The following is a 10,220-nucleotide window of genomic DNA, read 5'->3' as shown; positions in this document are numbered from 1 at the left end:
GGGACTCTCTGTGGCCTCAGAGCCCCCTGCAAGTGTCAGAGTGGGCAGAGCAGAGGGGCTGTGACAGAATTCAGGCAGTTGGCATACTGGGAGAAACCACTCTCTTTCCTCTACTTTCCAGGGAGAAAAGCCACTTTACTGAGGCTCCAGAGAAAAGTTAACTGTCGTTTTCCCTTTGCCAAAAAGTATATTAAATTCACTGACCACATTTTTCCAAACCCGAGTGCGGAGGACATTAGATGCAACACACACTTGCTGGGCTCTGGTGTGCTGGGCACCCCACACATTTCATTTTGCATTATTAATATTTAAACCAAAGCAGCTGTTCTCTGTACGCACAGAGCCCAGAGCCTGCCCAAGACTCCTGTGGAGGCTTCTCCCTGAGGCCGGATGTACCAGCTTGGAAGCCCCTTGTCAGCCCTGTGGCTTTGGACCTCCTGAGACAAATTTCCCCAAGTAGCCATTCACTGATCTGCAATGACCTTTATGCGACATTTCTGGGTAAGGGGGCTTGATGGTTTGTGGCAAGAGCAGGTTCTGCTGATCTGGTTTAGCTGAAATTTGGCAGGGCCTACCATGAGCAGATTTTTGAGAGGAGCGAAAGTATCTCTTTGAAACACTAACTCCCCCTTCTGAGCCCTCTATCCCAAGGCTAGGCATCCTGGACCTTTGCATATTCTGCTCAACTCTTTTCTCCTTCAAAACTTTTGCCCCCTGGAACCTGGGGTCCTCCTTCTGGGCACCGTAAAGCCTCACCTCTGAGCCTGAGTGGGGAGACTCTTGCCTGAGTTCATGGGGCAGCTTAGCCAGCACCACACCACAACCTGATACACAAAGCCCTACGCAACCTGCTTCAAATCTTTCTCCCTAGGGACTCTGTGTTCCAGCCACCTGGGGCTGCTCTGTTACCCAGACACACCAAACACTGTCCTTTCATAGACCATCTGCTACTTCTACTTGCCTTTGAAGTCCCAGGACAAAAGTCGGCTCCTCTCTGCTACCACCCCCAACCCCCACCCCAGGATGAACCAATTACTTACTCTTCTCTCCTCCCATAACAGTTTATGTCCCCTCTATTGTGGCACATACTGCATTATATTATAAACTTTTCTTTCTGTACTTATAAAAACTAATATTTATTGAGCACTTTCTAGGTACCTGATGCTTTAAGTAGAATTATATATTGTGCAATTCTATATTGTACAATAACCCCATGAGATGGGTTCTATAATTATCCCCATTTTACAGATAACAAAATTGGGACTGAGAGATGGTGACGAGCTTGCCCAAGGTTACATAACTAGGGAGTATCTGTTTCCCACAGAAACTACAAGCTCCTCCAAGAAAGGGCCATGGTCTGGTACATGCAGGGTCTACCTAGCACACTGTCTCATTACAGGTGCTCAATATATGTTTGTTGAAATAAAAATGAAATTAAGTAAACTTTTCTCAAGTCAGGGCCGGTTGAGATATCCTAGTGCTACCATTTTCTTTAAGTGACTGCCCCAGTTCTAGCTCCTAGAGAATGAGGGGTAAAAACTATGCAATAAGCCAGACCTGGATTCAAATTCCAGTTCCACGTGAATTTAAACTAGCTGTGTCTCTGTTCTCTCATTTCCATATTGGTGAAAATAATAATACCCATTTATTTTAATTTTTACCACAACCAATTCAGTCCTGCCTGAGCTGGATTAAAGAAGGAAGGAGATTATCGTGCATAGAAAAGTTGTAAGGGTTAAATGAAGTGATGCGTGGAACCATTAACAATCCAGTTCTTGCTACATTATAGATACACACATCTCGTACACACACATTGAAGTGCTTTGAAGGCAATGATGATGACAGTGTGTTATATTTATAGAGGTTCCATAGGCACTGCCTCAGGGATCTCTTCATTTAACCCTCACAATTTTTGTAAGGCAAATCTTACTGTTATGATCCCATGGCAGATATCTTGTGCTGCCTAACAAGCCACCCCCAAAACTCAGTGACTTAAAACAATGACATTTCTTTTGCTTGTAAATCTGCAATTTTGGCAGGGCTCAATGGGGAAGCCCTTCCTCTCTGTTCCATTTGGAAGGTTAGAACCATCTGAAGGTTCTCACTCACACGTCTGGTCCTTGATGCTGGATGTCCTCTGAGACCTCAGCTGGGACTCCCAGCCAGAACCTACACGTGCCCTCTCCATATGGCCTGGCCTTTGTCAGCCTGGTAGCTCAGTTCCAGTGTGTGTGTGTGTGTGTGTGCGCGTGTGTGTGTGTGTGAAAGAGAGAGAGAGAAGATGCAGGTGTGGCAAGATGTTAAGAGAGAGAGAGAGAGAGAGAGAGAGAGAGAGAAAGAAAGAGAAAGAGAGAGAGAGAGAAATTTGAGAGCCAGCCAGTGGAAGTCATATGCCTTTAATGACCTAGCCTAGGAAGTCCATAGTGTCACTCTGATTCATTGGATTTGTTGAGGCAGTCACAGAGAACTGCCCAGGCTCAAGAGGAGGGGACATAGACTCCACCTCTTAAAAGAACGTGGCAGGGTTCTGGAAAGCGTGTAGGAATGGAAATACTCCTGTGACCCTTTTGGGAAAATAAGCAGAGTCCCAATATTCAGAGGAGAACATCGAGGTGACCTGTATAAGAGCACTGCACCCATGAGTGACAGAACCAGAATTTGAACCCAGGTCTTCTGGCTCCAAATCCTGGGCTTTTCCCACTGAACAATGTGCCTTCCAATCCCATCTATCAGGACTTCAGAAAGGACCGGCCTTTCCCCACATAATGCAGAGCCAGCTTGCACACACACACACACACACACACACACACACGGCCACAGCTGAACTTCCTTCTAGCAGTCCCTTTCCCCGCTGGACCTGGTAAGGGGAAGAGCTCCTGAGTGGGTCAGACCCCACCTTGCTGCCTCATTGCCAAGTCAAGCTGAGCTGGGGGACCAAGGCCAGCCAGGAGCCAGAGCTAGGGAGTCCTGATGCTCAGAGTGAGGGTGAGAGGGAATGACAGGGGCAGCGTCTAGGATGTGTAATTCCACATGACAGCAGGAGTTCAGAAGAGTGTGGGTAATTTAGAATTTTTGGAAAATGTGAGTGTGATGTCAGCCTCAGTGAAAGAGAGAGGAAAGCCAGGGAGAGGGTTGCAGAGTGGAATCCTGGGGGGCCAGCAGGAGAAGGCAAGAACAGTGAGTTGTAATGAGAGGAACAGTCTATTAGTCTAGAAAAGTTGAATTTGAAGCTCCCAGCCACCCTCCCCCGACCCCCTCTCCACATCATGCCCCTGCTCAGATAGGCAAATTACATGAATGTAATTATAACCCATGCTGGTGAATTCTGGTTGAATCCAGGAGACGGGTTGGAAACACATTGATTTCTCCACAGATTATTGAAATCTGAGCACAAAGCCAGCCAGCCCTTCACCAGCCCAGGGCATCAAGAATCAGCAAGGAGCCCGAAGAAATCCGTGCCTGGGAACAGTGGAAGGAAGTCACAGAGGTCAGGGCTGGGCAGCCCAACCGTCCAGAGACTCTGGGGAATTTGGCTGGTGCCTCTAGAAGTGCTTCGATTGGCTTGTTAAAGCTCCATCCACAGAACTGGGTGCTCTTCCAGTTACCTCAGGTTACCTCAGGCCTGAAGCTCTCATTGACATCATGATCTTCATGCACTGAGCCAGGCAGCATCCAGCACATACTAGGGCAGCCTGCTTATAATGGCAATGCATCTATAGCCAGACACTCCTGGAGTCACAGTTTCCTGTCCACCACTACACACCTGTGCAACCTTAGGCAAGTCATTAGACCTAATGAAGACTCAGTGAAATGGGAACAGTAACATTTACGACAAAATGCTGTTGTGAGCCTTCAATAAGATTGTGTAGGCTAAGCGCCTACCCCAGGGTCTAGCACATAGGATTCAATAAGTGGTCATTCTCATCTCTACCCGTTTTTTTTTCCCATTCCTTTATATACACCAGAACCATGATTCATCCTAAACTTTGTGGACAGAGGACCAAACAGGCCCTTTCTGCCTTGAGGTGTCGGGAGCCCTTGCAGAGCACTGGAGAAGCCCCTAGAGCTGGAGCACCAGCCCCGACGGTGAGGAAAGAAGAGGAGGGCTGGTGGGGGGCGGGGAGCGGGGCTTCTCATCACCTTGGACAGCTTATCCTTAGGCCCAGGCAGTCCCAAAGCCTGCCTCAAATCTCCCACTCCATTAGACCTCAGCGAAGGGCCTGCAAGAACGAACAGAAACACAGGCACCGGGGGAAACATGGTGCTAGGCCTCTCTGTGCCTCTATTTTCTTACCTAGGAAATAAGAAGTTTGGACAGATGGTGTCCTATTAGCACCCTCCATATCCACCCTCCTCTCCTTATAACCTCCTCCCACCGTTTCCCACCACCCTTCACCCAGACAAATCATGCTTATAAAGAGGGAAGGACTGGGTCATAGCTTGAGAATTTTACTTAAGTCCTTTCTGTGGCTCTGACCTCAGGCCCTCAAGTTCCTCCTTTCTGAGCCAGGACTGGGGTTTGGGTAGGGGGACCACAACCCTAAATATCCTGGAGGACTCTGATACTATTCTCACCCTTGTCCCTTGTGGGTTTCTGTCCCTCTGGGGTTTGTGGAAGGTCTTAGGCCACATCCCAAAGTTCCTGGGTTAAAAGTAGATACAACTCCCAGAACCTTAGGAATGAGGGTGAAAAATAAACAGCCTCAAACCTTGTCTGTGGCTTTACTTCGAGACTACTAATAGCCCGAAACGACCCTCCTCCTCCCCTTTCTCCTCTCCTGGCAGCTCCTGCATCTTCCAACTCAGTCCTGCTTGAGCCGGATTAGGGAAGGCAGGAGGTTATGGTCCATGGAAGTCATACTCTGAACTTTATGGGGTTTGCAGCAGCCAGGTGCAGAGCCGGGTCGTGCCCTTTCTGCACAACAGCCAGAGAAATGAAATGCAATCTCCACAGAGCGAGTAGGAAGGAAGGGGATGGGAACACAAAAGGAAGTTTTGGTAGGGGTGCCAAAGACAGCCTCAGGCGTAGAAGAAAAAGAGGAGGTTGTGAGGAGGTCAGTCATGTCATGACCAATAAGGGATGAGGGATAGGAAGTTTCCACGGGTTGATAGAAGGTTACTGACCATGGAAGTAGGTTTCAGGTAGGTGTCAGGAACTAGGTTACATTTTTGAAGAGTCCATGGCTACCCTTCATGGACACGATCCTCCCTCCAAAACCAGCTCCTGTCTCTCCCAAATTTAAACCTGCTCCAGGAAGGAGCCTCAGGGCAGCTGGAGCCCAACATCCCTGAGCTCTTCCAGCCCCAACATTTATCTTAGGGTTATTTTCACTCCCAAGAACAAAGAATCTTTCTATTCAGCAAGTGGTGAGAACCCACACCCCTGACAAGCCATAGATCACCCTCAAGGAGGGCGGGACGGGCTGGTGGCCAGGACATGAGGCTTCTCCCTCCCACCCAGAGCCTCAGAGGGGGCGCCTGGCTCATGGTTTGTGGTATAAAGACAGAAATCGTGCAGGACAAATTGGTTCTGAGAGTCAGAGACCAAGCCTGGGAAGGAAAGCAGAGAAGAGAAGGAATGATTGACTCCCAGGAGGGAGTCCTACGCAATCCCAGAGCCCAAACTCTCTGGGCTTAGTCTCCTCATGTGAGATATATGATGATCAACCAAATCAGCTGGGGGTCTCTAAAAAACAAAAGAGAATAAATGTTTCATGGTATGTAAAGGCCGACAGTATAGAAAAAGTATAGTAGACAATACCACTAGTGGCCGCCATTGACGTTTCCTTCAATGAATATATTTGAATACAGGTATATATATAGGTATAGATACACATACAGATAGGCAAGCATGGAGACATATATATTTATATATGTAATCTGTACATATTTGGTAAGAAACACATTCTTCTACAATACCTTTTTTATACTTATATGGTTAAGTCATTCCATATTTGTTCATATAGAACTGTCTCCTCCTTACTGACTTCTTAATATTTCATTGTGTGGCTCTTGGTGGATATTTAGATAATTGTCCATATTTTTCTATTAAAAATAACACTGCAGTAAATATCCATGTAACATACTTCTTCGTGCACAATTCTGAGTACGAGTAGTGTATATTCCTAGAAATTCCAGGTAGATCAAAGGGCACGTGTATGTATTTTTGTGTCGATAGGTATTGCTAAACTGCTCTTTAGAGGTTGTACTTATTTACATAGACACCAACAATATACAAGTGTCTCACATATGAGGCTAACACAGTGTGTTATAAAACTTTTTGATCCACATTAATTTGATGGATGAGAAAAATAACATTTCATTACAGTTATAACTTGCATTTCACTCATTATAAATAAGATTGGGGAACTTTTAATGTGTTTGTGTTTAAAAGCCACCTGCACTTACAGGAGCTTTAAAATATATGGATCTCCAGGTCCCACACTCCAAAATCTGGTTCAGTAAACCCACAAATCAATATTTTTTTAAATACTCAAGTTACTAGGGTAGATAAAAAAAATTTTTAAAGAGAACATAATAAAAAAAAGCACTGTCCACGAAAGAAGATTGCTAAATTGTACGTCTATTAAAATTGTAAACATCTGTTCGTTAAGAGAGTGAAAAGTCAAGCAACAGACTGAGAAAAGATATTTGCAATTCTACAGAGAACTCAGAACCAGAATATATAAAGAACTACAAATCTACAAGAAACTGGCAGTGACAAAGCAAAGGATGGGACACAGTAGAGTTGACAACAGCAAACTACAACTAGAACACATGCTCCCTGAGGATAGGGACTCTGCCTTGTTCACCAGTGAATTTCCAGAGCCCAGCATGATGCCAGGCACATAGTACATACCCAATAATGTTTGTTGGACAAACTAAAAGGAGTGAGGAACAGAAAAAAGACAACGGTGATACTCCCCAACCCCGGGGTAAAAATATGAGTAAGAAGATGGGGATTCAAGAGAAGACAATTTTGGAGGAGAGTAGATGGTGGGTTAGAGAATGGAAGCCTAGCAGAACTCCCAGCTGGGGCGATGTCGTGGATAGTTACAGAAACAAGAGGAGGACTTGAACAAAAATCCCAACTGGCAATTTTCCATGTGAAGTTATCCTCCAAGAAGTGACTGCAGTAGCCGTATGACCAAACAAGCAAAAGGGAGAGTGGAGAGAAGATGGGCAAGGACAGAATCAAGGATAAGAAGCTAGGGAAGGCAGCAGGAAATGAGAGAAGAATCAGGAAGGCGGGGCATCAGCAAAGTTAGTGGGAGACAGGTCTTCAAGAGGAAGGCACTCTCGGTTCACTTCTACTTGAGAAATAATTGTGTCCCTTCTCCCCAAGTAATCCAGAGATAAAAGCTTAATAGGTAGTATGGACTTGAAAGAGAAACTGACAAGCCTTAGGTCTAAACACAACTCTATTACCAATTAACAGTGCAATTGTAAGCAAGTTGTGTAAACTTCTATTTCCCAGTTGGTTGGATCTTCTGTTTTCCAAGTGGTTAAAAAAGGGAGAAGGATTAATATAAACTATACCCCAGGTTGCCGTAAGAATTAAGTAAAGTCACATGAAAATAAATGAAATGTATGAAAATGTCCAGGACAGGGACTGTACTGGAACACAGTTGGCACTCAATTCTTAGTCACTCCCCTTCTCTTTCCTCCCTTCCCTTATGCCAGACCTCATGTTAAGACCTACCATTTGAGAGAAATGATGCTGACAAATACTACTTGCAATATGATGGCATGTAAGACACTTAAGAGCGCTCCAGGATCATTTGTAAAGACTGGAGGGTGTCATTGCACACTAGTCAGAACCTGATAAAGTTGTTCCAGAGTGCTCCAGTTAGTAAGGAGTTAGTGACTCTGCAAAGAGCTGGTTTAATAGGGTGGTGGCCAGGTAGGGTTCAAGAGCAGAGGTGTTAACTATCATTCTTTGGCAGCAAGAGGAAAGAGATGAAACTAAGGCCCAAGGAGTAACTGCAAAGATGGAAACATCCTTGGGATGAGAACAACCTGAATATATATATGGGCACAGAGCCAGGGGAGAAGGCAAAGGATATGAGGAACAAAAAGTCTGGTTAATAGAACAAGACACTTAAAGCGAAGGGCTCCAACCCAGGGATGGTCCCGGTTCAATGACACAGGTATAACTTCAGGAGGGGACCTCATTAAGAAAAAGAAGGCAAATTTATTAGTACAAAATTAGATATAAAAGTATATGTTTATTTATAAGAAAATTATTCATGAGAAAATAAAAAAGTTTTACACTGATAAATACAATCACAAAACCCAGATAATAACATATTATTTATTGAGTAATTAATTAATACTTTTAGGAATTAATTAATACTTTTAGGTATTAATTATTTGACACATTGATAATACTTCTGGGAAAAAAAGTATTTCTTTTGCTGCATACTCTTATTGATTCCTCTATATCAAAAGTTTTGTGGTATTATTTTCTATAGAAAATATAGCAAAATGACTCAGTCTTTCCTTTAGAATGAATGGTTAAAATTTATTTTTTATTATTGATGGCTTAGAAAAGTTTTTTTTCAGCTTCACAACTTGATATTGGTAATGTCATAAAATTTTTAGGATTGTTGTCATACTGGGAAAAACCACTATCAAGTTCCTTTCACATATGAGCTATAGTATTTCAGGGTGTGTCAAGTTTTCTTGCACAGTGACTCATCTTAAAATATTCTTTGAATTGACAATATTTACTAACCAGTTTGTTGCTTTCTCATTACAGTGGTTTACCTATGAGTTTTGTATTATCTCTTAATGTCAGTATTTCATGTCAAACAAGCAAGAAATTGAAATTTGGTTTATAAGATTCAGTGACAAGGTCAGAATCACAAACACATGACTTTACAGACAAGCATTCTAGCTATTTGTAGCATTGCTGCAAATCTGTACCCTACAAACACAGGAATTCTGACTAAATCATATTTTACATCAAAAAAAAGAAAAATGTATTTTACAATTGAGTATATTTCTGGCAGGAAAGAATTTCCATCTTGACTTAGTGTTGATGAAAACCAAATTCTTGCTTATAGTTTTACACTTCTGATGAATGAAAAAAAATTTCCTAGATCAGCTTATAGTTCTGTAGTGAGTTGCCTGCTGGCTCCCAAAAAGATATGTCTATGCTTCAACCTCTTGAACCTGAGAATTTGATCTTATTTGGAAAAAGGGTTTTTGCAGATATGATTAAATTAAGGATCTTGAGATCATCCTGGTTTAGCTGGCTGAGCCCCAAATCCAATGACAATTGTCCTTATAAGAAACAGATGAAGAGGTGACACAGACACCAAGGAGAAGGTCATGTAAAGACAGACGCATAAATTAGAGTGATGCTATCAAGGAACACCAGGAGCTGAAAAGGGCAAAGAAGTGTTTTTCCCAAGAGACTTTGAAGCAGTGCTGTCTTGTCGACACCTTGATTTCAGACTTCTGGACTCCAGGACGGTGAGAGACTACTTTCCTGTTGTTTTAAGCCACCCAGTTTACGGGAATTTGTTATGGCAGCCTTAGGAAACTAAGACAGGTTCTATACATTCCAAGTTTTGTTTCTCCTCCACTATCCAAACATTTCTTGTGGGGTTGCAATAAGACATATTCACAATCTAAAATGCCCTCCAGCCATGCGCCTCAAGGTGCTGGGTAGATCAGCACAGTGAGCTGCAGAAAAGCCCCCAGCAGCCCTTCCCACTGTGGATGGCTGGCAACAAACCATCTCAAAATTTAGTCATTTAAAACAGCAGCCATTTTGTTTCCCAATTTTGTATGTCTGTAATTAGAGAAGGGATCAGCTGGGTAATTCATCTCTTCCATGGTATGCATGGCAGTCATTCAAGGGCATCAGCTGGCTGATGGTCTGGTTCGGAGAATCTAAGATATTTTGCTCACATTTCTAGTGCCTTGATGGCTGGGAGACTGGTCTCAGCTAAGACCACTGATCTGAATGTCTTCACCGGCATATCGTTCTAGGAGTAGTCAGGCTTTCTACATGGTGGCTCAGAGAAAGTGTTCTAAGAGGCTCAGATAAGAGCTTTAATTGAAAATTCCAGACATTGACTTACACTGCATGCTATTGGCCAAGCAAGTCACTCAAGCCATGCCAGACTGAAGGAAAGGGGATTAGACTCCACCCCTCGATAGGAAGAATGTCAAAGAATTTGCAGGCATCTCTAAGCCATCACAATGGG

At 43.7% G+C, this 10,220-nt stretch overlaps 1 long non-coding RNA gene across 2 annotated transcripts in view; it reads left to right on the top strand.

The window, feature by feature from the left end:
- The window catches only part of LOC107195502, a 6,289-nt gene extending 1,576 nt beyond the window's left edge, over positions 1-4,713 (top strand). The window contains exons 2-3 of one of the 2 annotated variants that reach the window (XR_001516685.2): positions 323-501; positions 3,374-4,713. This is a non-coding gene — a long non-coding RNA (uncharacterized LOC107195502). The remainder of the gene's footprint in view (positions 1-322; positions 502-3,373) is intronic. The other variant, XR_001516684.2, reaches the window with a different exon arrangement.
- Positions 4,714-10,220: the final 5,507 nt, after the last annotated feature.

This window comes from Pteropus alecto, unplaced genomic scaffold, assembly GCF_000325575.1.
Source record: "Pteropus alecto unplaced genomic scaffold, ASM32557v1 scaffold131, whole genome shotgun sequence".
Taxonomy (NCBI): Eukaryota; Metazoa; Chordata; class Mammalia; order Chiroptera; family Pteropodidae; genus Pteropus; species Pteropus alecto.
Note: the sequence above shows the minus strand (reverse complement) of the source record. Positions and strands in the feature narration are given on the sequence as shown.